Here is an 11,905-nt window from a genome sequence, read left to right on the forward strand (position 1 = left end):
TAGTTTTCAACCACAATATACCATTGTATATATTGTCAATAAATGAATGCTATCACAAATGTTAAGTTCCCAGAATTATTTGAGTGAACAAAACGACAATGAAATGACTTAAAGAAATCGTTATGGTTTTTATATCCTTATGTTTTGCCACTTGTTATTGTCGACAGTTTCCTAGCATTTGATATTCAAAGCCGCCAGCGCAACTTGATTTACGTGTAAAATTCAGACGTTTGTTTTTCTGTTCTGCGATGCAGATATGTGAATGGAAATTCTTTTTATGCTTTTTGTAAATTTAAGCCTTAAAACGCTCCAATGTTATGTTTATATACCACAATTTCTATATTTTATATTTAAAATGTTATTAAATTTAATTGCATTTAAGTAACATTTGGAAATAGCAATACTCATTTAATGTTTGACAATTGTACATCAAGTATTGCTATATACTCGTGCTTATTGGTTTACAATTTGTCCACGCCTTTTTATTGTTGTGTTTTTATTCGATACTGAACAAAATAAGTATTGACCACGAACAACAAGGACATCTCATAAAAGTAGCCGTCTCAGATATGTAATTTGAGACAACATAAAATTTCAGGTTTTGGGTATTACAACGATTAAAACACGAAATGAATGGTGTCATTTGGTGTCATTTTTGTCATGAATATACAACTGCTGAACACAGATGATTGGTAACGATTCTCCTCCTTCAGAAACAATGACCAATAATTTATTTGAGATTAGCTATATCATTAACAATAAATAGTGTGATCACATAAAACCCCATACTTTCAGTGAAAATAACCTTAATTTCTCCGAGTGGTATATGGATAAAATGAATGTTTAGGCAAATGACCTAAACATAGTACAAAATGATAATAGCAATAGCAAATTCATATAGTTATTATAAACAATATAATATATGCATATTTTCTTATTGAAACGTGTGTTTTTATGTTAGTAGCATTGAATAATGTTTTTCCGAAGTATCAAAAATGAACGAATAGTAACTTGAATTAACGTCAGCTGCTTTAGCAGGTGAACAATCGTTGTGTTCCATGTTGCCCGTTTTTCCGCAACGAACGAAGTGCCAAACAGTGCACAGCTGCGGGTTGCTTAAAAAAAGAAGCTCTCTTTTTATTGGTGTGTTTTGTTCAAGGGTTTAAGCATTATAATTATGCAAACCATGACGCCACGTCGTCATACTACGTTACGGCCCAAGCATTCTTCTCGATTGTACAGTATATACGCCGCTAAGATACAATCTGCGGAAAAATAAAATAATCCCGCTGTTTCGTCGATACATTTCCCCCTTAGAATGAAAGGTTCTTTTCCAAATCGTGATATAGCCCAGTAACTCCAACGTGGTTGATTCCACTCTATTAGCAGTGCCTATCCATCATGCATCGCATAAGAGCTCACAACTCAGTTGAGAAGCGACACATGTAGACACAATGTGGTTTAGGAGAACAGTTTAAACCTGCACTACTTTTGCACACACGGATACAAGATAATATAAGCTCGATTACTTTGGCTTTTATCTTTTTTACCTCTTTATTTGAAAAATAGTTTTTTTTAATCTACCAATAATAATTATGTTTGTACAATAAACAAAAGCTAATATATTACGAGGGAGACGATGCCAGCATGTTCATACTGTTATAAAGAAGCCTACTTCACCAGCCACGAATCGTACCACATTATGTCGTTTTGTAGTCAAAATAAACAACTATTTGTTTCTGCGAATGAATGTTTAGTTCTGATTATAACATACAATGAAAAAAAATGTTGATCAGTACTAGAATATACTATTATTTATTATATTGTACTAGAATATGTGTAGTTAGCAAGTCATTTACTGTATCATAAATGGTTGTTAAAACATCTATGTTAATTTTAATATTTATAAGCTTTTTGTTATCTATTAAACTGTCATTGTAATGGAAATTTGGGAAATTGTATTGCCAGTGAATGTTCCCGCTGCATATAATTTTCGCAAAAGATCTAAGTGAAAACCCATTATATAAAGATACGCCATAATAATAATAATAATAATAATTGGCACGTGGAACGCTAATATAGGCCCCATGGGTAAAAATTGTCAAAACTATATATATATATATAGTTTTGCCATCTTTTGATAGGTCATACAGCTTATTTCACGATTTAATACGTGATTTTGCATGCTTGGAATGGACAGAGAATAGCTTTTTTTATATCGACTTCAATATTCGTATTTCCCATCGGCACGTTATTATGTAAAAGTCGGTTAAGCACTGCCTTGGGAAGTTAAGTTCAAGTGTCAAATGAAACAAAACTGTTTGGGGAAGTCATATTCGTACAAACAAAATAAATTAATAACGTACTACATGTACTCCCTGCGTCACGTGATCCATAAGAAAAGACTACTGCTTGGAGCTTAACAATACAATCATAATTTAGAAATAGTCTTATCAATACTAATAGAAGAGTAAATAAATTAATTAATAACGTATTACATGTTCTTCTTGCGTCATGTGATCCACAAGAAGAGACTACTGCTTGGAGGTAAACAATACAAACATAATTTAGAAATAGTCTTATCAATACTAATAGAAGTATTTTCAAAGAAAAGGCTACCTTGTGTTAAAAAAATACTTGACTTAATATCTTTCCTCTGGTATTAATGCCGTAGATTTAAAAATAGTTGGGTTCGCTTGGTTTGTGTAAAAAGCGTTTCGAATTAGTTCAACGACTTCTATATTTGTACTTCCATTAGGCGCGTGATTATTTATCTAGCAGTTATTTGTATGACTTAATTGGAAAAAGCTATTAAACCATATACAATAATTACTATCAGAGAAATCGTGTTCGTAGAAACCATGAGGAGAATTTGAAGGAAGCAATTCATTAAGAAAGTCCAGATAGTGTTTGATTTTTATGTAAGGGAATTATTTTAAAGTTTACTTCAAAGAGTTAAAGAATGAAAATAATATTCCATTGTTATAGTTTGTTAATTGACGTAAAAGATGAGTAACAAAGACAAACAAATATCAGTTATTCATTACAAATTCGAGTCACAGTGAAATAATTGTTTAAAAATGAATTGTAAATCGAAAAGTCAAGATATTCACAGAAATGTTGAACCTTGCATTTAAATAATTTTGGTTTTTGTCTTTATAATGAATCATTGATAGGTATATCACCTTATTCTTGAATTTTATTTTATAATAGCATTTTATGCTTATGACATAAACGTTATTTATTTCAGTGGATGTATCTATACAGAACACTTCGATTCAGATTTTGTGTTTCGTTTTTGTCATTTATTACCTGTTGTATTAAACGATTTGTTTTTGTTTACTCTAGATTTTTTCAAAATTCATATTTCGTAAACATTTTCGAGGAACCTTTAATGGACTGTATCGATCAATCTTTTTAGCACTAACAATAATATCACACAGGATACTGTTAACGCTGTTTGATACAGTTAATGTGCGATCATCCACTTCACACGAAAACAAATTCCCACACTCCGTTTATCTATTGACAATAAGCGACTTGAAAAAGTATATGCAAAGTATGCAATCATTTGTATTTATTTTATGAATCCGGTAATATTCGCTCAGTTCTGATACTTTTCATATAAGTAACATAAGAATCGATTTATCAGAACCCGTTTATCAGCCCTCAATTAGGAATACTTTATTTAAACGTTAATAAAGCTGACGTAAACAAATGTATTCACAAAACGATGTGTGACATGACCAGCAATTAAAGAGTTGTCCTTTAAAGAAATAGCTTTATTCTTCTACCAGATTTTACAATAAGTAAATCCTAAATCCGTCCCAAAAATTGTTGTGTTAATCCGATATTAAGTGAAAAAAAAGTTAATATTTCTTTCGCAAATAAAAAAGTTGTTTAGATGGAAGAATGTGTACCTCAAATAAGACACAAAAATTTGATAACAAGTACGTATTGCTTTTCATAAATTAAAAAGTTGTATCGCTTGATAGAATGAACCCGTCTGTGTTTTCGACTTTTAGGGCATTGTTAATTAAGGTACAGATTTCTGCTGGTAGAGAATTATTGTTGAACATAAAACACCATTGCAAACGCAATCTTGGTTATTTTTTATTTTACTTCAAACTACAATCAGACAATAAAATAAGGGATAGTGAGGCGGAATGCAGATATTATTTGAAGAAAGACATTCGATTTGTTGTGTGAATATTGATGATAAAATCAACAATGCATCATATCGGTTAATGACATCTTTCAAACGGTAGGCAGCAGTGACTGCACGTTATTTACAGAATAATTACTAGTTGCTATGCATTAAATATTGTCACAACAAGCATCATACTAATGAGTAAATTTTTATAAGTCATTTCACCACTTTGGAAACTGACGAATCTGTGATAAACACGTTAATAAATGAAAATAAATTAACATTAAATATTGGTATTTTTCTGGAAGTAATTATGAGATGAAGAAGTAGCTTTCGGTAGATGCAAGTCCAAATATCAACACCAGTCCTGATAAAATTGCGTTGCTACAAAAAATTATATGGAATAAAATTGCCACATATATATTTATCACCAGTCAAAAGCTGTTTCTAACGAAGAGGATATTGATTTTACATACATGGATTTGTCCAATACTTATATATTATATGATATCATAAATCTTTAGCAGAACTTTAGCTTATTTAAAACGGCAATCGTTAATTATCCAATGCTGTCTTTTCCTATTGCGTTTCTTTTGTTTAGAAATCTTTACTTGATAAGTGTGTTGACATAAACGAGAAAATTATGATTCATGTTATTAAAAAACAGAATCATTTGATTCAATTCTTTTCAATGATTCATTTACTCATTTTAAAAGTCCGTGCATTATTAACAGAAGCAAAAAGGTTCGGAAACTATATAAAAAATCTAGGTCATAGATGAAGGTGCCTCAGGCATTGCATAATATTGCAGAGGTCTTCTCTTATGCAGTGTACTATAGGGCGGAAGTCCTCAGTACTTTTATCATTTTTTACTTTTCGTTTTACTGAAAGGAAATTTAGATGGAGAGTTGACCACAGTATCTCGAAGCCATTGAGGATGCAATAAACATATGGATGATTTTATCCCCACAGTACTATCACAGAACAGCAGTGCGCCAATGTGGCAATTAAAGCATCAATTACATGATGAAAAATGTTAATAGCAGCAGTTATACTCCTTCACCAGTAATCATCCGATAGCTCTGACAAAATAATAAGGCAACATCCGGTGTTTCATTGTTATGAAAACGAAGTCTATTAATTGTAATTGATCGACGATAATTGTTAACGTTTAAGATATATTGAATTATTTTCTGTAACTTGAAACTAAACATGTTAACATAGTAAATTACATCTGCAACATGAACTACAAAATCAGAAACGACACTTTTCAATGGTTTATATGTGATTGTTTTACAAAACAGTCACGGGACTCGGACACAAACATGTACACATATCCAACATATGTCAGGACCGACAGTGCACCTATTTACACTTATAATTTGATGAATACAATGTTTATAACTATGATATTTAGTGCTGTGATATGGTGCTTTATTGTATACAATACATAGGGATAATTACAATCTTAATGTAAATGACATATTGGCTACACAATACAAGAAAATACAAACCATACGACATTAATCTTTAAATAATGATTTAAGCTGTTGCCAAGCCGCCGTATATAGTATCTTTTTAAGCTTAAGGTGTTTATTAAAGTTGATGTCTTACCTTACTGCATACCTTACCCCAGAATTAATCACATAGCACACCAGAGTCAACAAACATTAACATCATAGCAATCTCGGCATAATAAAAAATAAGACGCACTGCCTAATGTCTAAAATACTGCCGTATCAAGAAGACAGAAGCATAATAAATATATAATAACATTCAGGAAGCAAAAATGCATGCTATTAGCATACTCACATGCACAATCCTATGTGAAAACCGTCTGCTATGACGCCGTACATTTACCTCAAATACACCTAGCTTCATGATAATTGACCCTTTATATCTTATAAAAGCAATTAATAAACTTTAAGTGATTTGACCTAGTCTATTCCATTCATCTACAATTTAATTTACAAATAATTCACAAAATTAAATTGATGTCTCATTGCAACATTTTGCTGGTTCCATGCGTACAGTCCGTGTAAAACTTCATGATAACGGCGTGTACACGTTTATTAGATTTTTGAAATGAAAATGCCTTTAAAGTTAATATTTTCATCTGATGTTTAAAAACGAGTGTTGAAGCTAACATTAATTACTGCGAATGTGCTTGCATCCAATGACACAATTACGCATTCGATTAGTATTGTATTCGTTGTTCGAAAAGTTATCGTATATTTCTGCTAAATAGTATGCGATAAGGTATACAAAATGAACCTTTCTGTGACAGTGATTTTAAGTCCAATTGATAGTAAGGTCAAAAGCAGTGCAGGACAAATGATGAGAATGAAGCGAACTCACTGTTTGTTTGAATATCAGTTTTATTCTGAGAAAGATTTCTACATTGATTTTCACTCTGGCCTTTACAATCCTCTTGTGTCCTGAAAGATTCAAGAAACGTTGAAACCAGTGACAAAAAGATACACTTTATTTATTGTTCTAGACACAAATACACTTGATAAATTATACCTATATACGAATAAAACTAGTGATTTAACGATAATAAAATGGCTTATGATAACATAACACAACATATCATATATCCATTCATTACTTGCACTATTAAAAAAAACATACGTTGAGTCGATTTACACTGGGTACAAACCCCTGATTCAGTAAGGCATATGCCGAGGTATCCACAAACTACCACGCTCTTTCAATTAAGTGTAGCCGTTGATTAAAATGTCTTATTTATTCTGGCGCTGATAAAAGTTGTCCTTTTCAGTTTTATTCAAGGTTTTCATATAAAAAAATATTCCATCTACTAATTTATAATGTGTGCATTAACATTTTATTAAAAAAAACTTTCTGTTTCTAACGACTATAAAATCCTGTTTTTGCAAAATTGTCCACATGGGATAAATGTCAGTTTGAGGGATTTTCAAAGCTGGCGAGCACTTAATTAAAATAATTTGATAATTTGGTTGTATTTATTTTCATTTAACAAATTAAATAGGTGTTTAAATATTGTATGCAAATTTACAGTTTAATTTACAATTCCATTTACCAAACAACATGCCAAATATTTTGTACATAATAATATTTTCAAATGCATGCGTTATTCATCGATGTTATGAACATGAATTTAATAGCGTGGATTTTGACTGTTTGTATTGTAATGTATCGCCTAAATGAGATAACAAAGTATTTGAAAGATTTTTCTTTTTAAAAAAGGTGCATAATATTTGAATGAACTATTTGAAATAGTTTAACATTATTTTTAAGTGTTCTTTATATGCATATTTATTATTTGAAAACAGGAAAGAACAGAATTGTTTTTTTTAAATATATGCTGAGAATATATGGTGTTTTTTATGCCAATATTATGTTTCACTAACTACGTCACATGTTCTTATTTTGTTCTGAATGTGTATTAAGCAAAATTGACCTTTTTTATTGTTAATATACATTTTTTATAAAATGACGTAAATGATGTTTAAAAGGAATTTGTTGATCATCAATTTACAAAATTGGTTTTCGTAGGTTCGAAAAGGTAATAATACCAGATTAAAATAATATATCAAAATTAATTTCATTTTGCTTTAAACAATTGACTACCTTTTCGTGACTTTGAAAAACCCCGGCTCGTCATTATTTTTTAAATATTGTGAAAACAATGACGCCAGTACAACCGTTGAAATACTCATACTTTTAAAACAAAAACACACTTATTACATGTTGGGATCCACTGCAGACATTCCGTGCAATTTTTTTGTATTTTTAGTGTAAATATCTTTCGAATTTAAGATTTTGCTTAGTTCTCCACGATTTTAATACATATTACGTTTGTAAAGGAATGTCAATTTTATGATGATATAAGTAGAATGGATATGATAGGTGCAGAACATTCGTCAAAGAGTTAATTTTCATTCGTCAAAGAGTTAAATGTTAATTGCCATTGGTGTTAAAAAATAATGATCGTCATACATCATAACAAACGCAACTTTATCGGTGCCTAACTGGATGCCTATTCTAAGCTGAATAACGCAAATCGATTTAACTAATACTGGAAATGACAAACAATCATGGTTAAGTTTACTCAAGGGCATTGAAATGTCCGATTGATGCCATAAGATTGTGTCGTGTCTCTGCAATCGGATTGGCACATTTAAGGTGACAGGTAAAGTCTTAGATTGAGCATATTGTTGACGTCAACACCTTCTTGGTTAATCAAAATGTAGTCATTGAACCTCATTTTCGAAAACTAATTCTTTCAGTATGTTGTGTTCATTTTATATTAGAGCCAAATAACACAGTAGTATAGTGTGTACTGAGATATATCAGACATTAACTTTGTAATGTATACTAAAAAAAACGTTTAATTTGTCCTTACACCGTCTTCATGACTTGTATGCCGATTTCTGAAACATTACCGGTTGATACGTTTTGTCATTTACCCGATAGAGGTAGCGAACACTGTTAATGCTATGTGCTTTTCTAAGTTTCTAGCGCATGGCCTTCTCAGCGTTAACGCAACTAAACTAACACTACAAATTTGTCATTTGATTTTTGATAGAAGAGGTCCATTACTTTCTAGTAAGCTATTTCTTTAAAAACTGTTCACGTTTTCCACATTACGAAACAGTTACATGTTTTGTCGAGGGTGTGCATACGAAACACGTTTCCCTTAAATTGTGTACTTTTCTGTGCACTTGATCTGCAAGTATTTTACAGAAATTAAAATATTGTTTTTGCGTTAAACTATAGTAATAGTCTAGAACATGTCTAATTTGACTAAGCATACCCTTTTGCAAAGCGTTTTTCCACGGTCTTAAAGTCTCTAAAACGCTCAAAATCAACGAACATTTCGTAAAGTATTTCGTAAATAAAGTTAACAACTAAACAATCAGTGCTCCTTATAGAAATAGCCACAATTTTAACGCTAGATGTGGTATGATAACACAGATTTTTGTAGATACAAAATGCTCGTTTTTTTTATTTGAGACCATAATAAATTCCATGCTAATTTTCTGCGAATATATCTATTCGAACGACACACGAACACTAGAATGGTACCATGTTAAAACCATAATAAAAACGAGCATTTTGTATCCACAAACATCTATTTTACCAGACCACATCTGGTGTTGAAATTTCGGAAATTGCCATAAGAAACAATGATTTTTAATTGTTTAGCTTTATTTTACGAAATATTGTACGAAATTTTCGTTGATTTTGAGTAGTAATGTTACTTAAAAGGAAAACGAATATATGCTTACAGAATTCGTGTTTTTGTTTCACGGGAAAATACAGTATTATTTATCGGTCAGATGCTGAGCGATGTAACACGTGTCCGCTTCAAAATGTACTTTCCATAGTATATATTGCTTTATATCAAAAGCTTTTTTCTATTTAATTAACGACTGTGATATCCGTATTTTCTCCAGGCAAATAATTACGTACTAGGCAGTTATTGTGAGACCAATTTGGGAAAACTCATTATTGTATGACACTGAACGTATGTCATGGGAATCCGTTCGACATGTATAATCAGTGAGATGCGGGAATCAATTAATAATATAAAGCAATATTAGTTTTATGCTTGTCTTTCAGGGCCCATCATCGAATCTATATCTGAAAAGGTAAATTAGACGAACATTATTATAGGTAGTTATTCCTTTTTGTTAAGGAGGTAAAGTGATCCGTAAAACTAAAAAAATACGTAGTGATAAATTATAATTTCCCGAGTAAAGTAGTTTTGTATACAAATTGTTTGAAAACGTAATGGTTTGTAGCGTTATTTTTTTAACTTTCCAAAGAAAATCGTGTTGTCGTAATATATATTTGGAGATGTAATACTGATAATTATAAATGCTGATTTGGTAAAATTGTGTTTTTGAAAAAGACGTTAATATCGTTAAATGAATTAATAAAGAACGTTTCTAATAAGTACAGCCTTGTTTTTAAATATTACAATAGTCAGTGAAAATACTGTTCCTTTGACTTTAACCGACCTCGTGACATGGTTTTGAAGTCCAATTCCTCTGTACAATATTTCTGTAGTAAAACACTTAATGTCGCCGTCAAATATGTATGGCATAACAAATATATAAAAATGTTTTTGATTAATTGATATTGTATATGTGTATGAAGGAATTTTATTTTCATGTCGATAACATTAATTTTGTTAAAATGTATTTACTGAAATATTTTATCATTTTGCTGTGTGTCATGTTTTATGTAGACAGTGGACTGTCCAGACGCTTTATCAAATACGGTAAATGTATGGAAAATATCAGAACTGAATAAAGTGGTTTTTAAGGAATGACCTTTTCTAGGATAAGACGCAGAAACGAACTTCATATATCAAAGTAAAGCGCTACTCCACTTTCGCTGTGTCACAAACTTTAGTTGATCTAGCAAAATTGTGTCATTTGAAACCGGTACATTGATAGAAGTCGTATTACCGAACTATTTATGAAGAAAAAAAATCGGCTTTCTCGGATAGGTGGTCTTGCTCTACACTCTAAATGACGTACAGTTTCAAATATGGTTATGCGTCTACTTGACAACAAACAACACACGAATTTAGAGAAAAATGCTGTTTTTATCTTGTTGAATTAACAAAGCGTCATACGTGACAACAAGTGAAAATATCTACCAGTGAGACCTTAATTGCAGTAACAAAATATAAGAACTCGCAGGGCACATTTAAGCCTTGTTTTCTTTGATCTTTTTCCTGATTTCGAATGCCCAGATTATTTGTAACTTAAAAGCTTTTTGAAGTTTTGAAGCTACCCGATATAGAATAAACATATTAGCGCAACTGTTTCCGATAATCATTTGTGCTATTTATATCCGGCAATATTTTTCACTGGACATTCCAAGCGAGCAAAGCTTCTTTATATATGAACTGGTACAACAGTAAAACATTATTTTTGTGACGGATCTCGAAATGTATGGATTGAAACATGCATAGGTTTTCAGGTGTCTTAATGAGCACAGTTCACCCACGGAAAGGCGAAACGATTTCAAAACTGTTACTATTGTTTTAAAAATTATTTGTTCTAAGTCTAAATTGCGAATTTAAAATGTCAATGTTTACTTATAATTGTGTGTTTTGTGTTTTGCATTCATTTTAACGGTTGTTATAACCCTAAACTATTTAACATCGACCGTTTCCTGGCACATACTAACGATACGTTAATCGTCATTCAAACTGAACACTGATAGTTCCATTGCAAATCTTTATTCGAAACATTGAAGAAATTGATCATGGAAACTCAACAATACGAAGTGTGTTAAGCCACTCAAAATGTTTCTGGTTCTTTATTGCTAGTATTGCTACTATTGGTACATAATTAAGCACTGCTTTGTTAACAGTGGGTTTAATGCATGCGCGTAAAGTTTCGTCCTTGATTAGCTTGTGCAGTCAGCACAGGCTAATCAGGCATGACACTTTCCGCCTCAATTGGATTTTTTTCTAAGAAGAGACTTTCTTGAAACGAAAAATATCATAAAAGCGGAAAGTGTTGTCCCGAATTAGCCTGTGCGGACGACAGTTTACGCACATGCATTAAACCCCTTTTTTCACAGAGTTTTGCCCAATTGTGTTTTAACTTTACATCTGTTTTGATATTCTTTATATGACCGAATATTCCATTGAGCATTCATGTGTGTGCACAATAAAGTTGTCTTTTCGTCTAAACTTTGTACTTATAACATTGGATGTGAACATAAATGCAAGATATGAATTGC

This window comes from Dreissena polymorpha, chromosome 4 (genome assembly GCF_020536995.1).
Source record: "Dreissena polymorpha isolate Duluth1 chromosome 4, UMN_Dpol_1.0, whole genome shotgun sequence".
Taxonomy (NCBI): Eukaryota; Metazoa; Mollusca; class Bivalvia; order Myida; family Dreissenidae; genus Dreissena; species Dreissena polymorpha.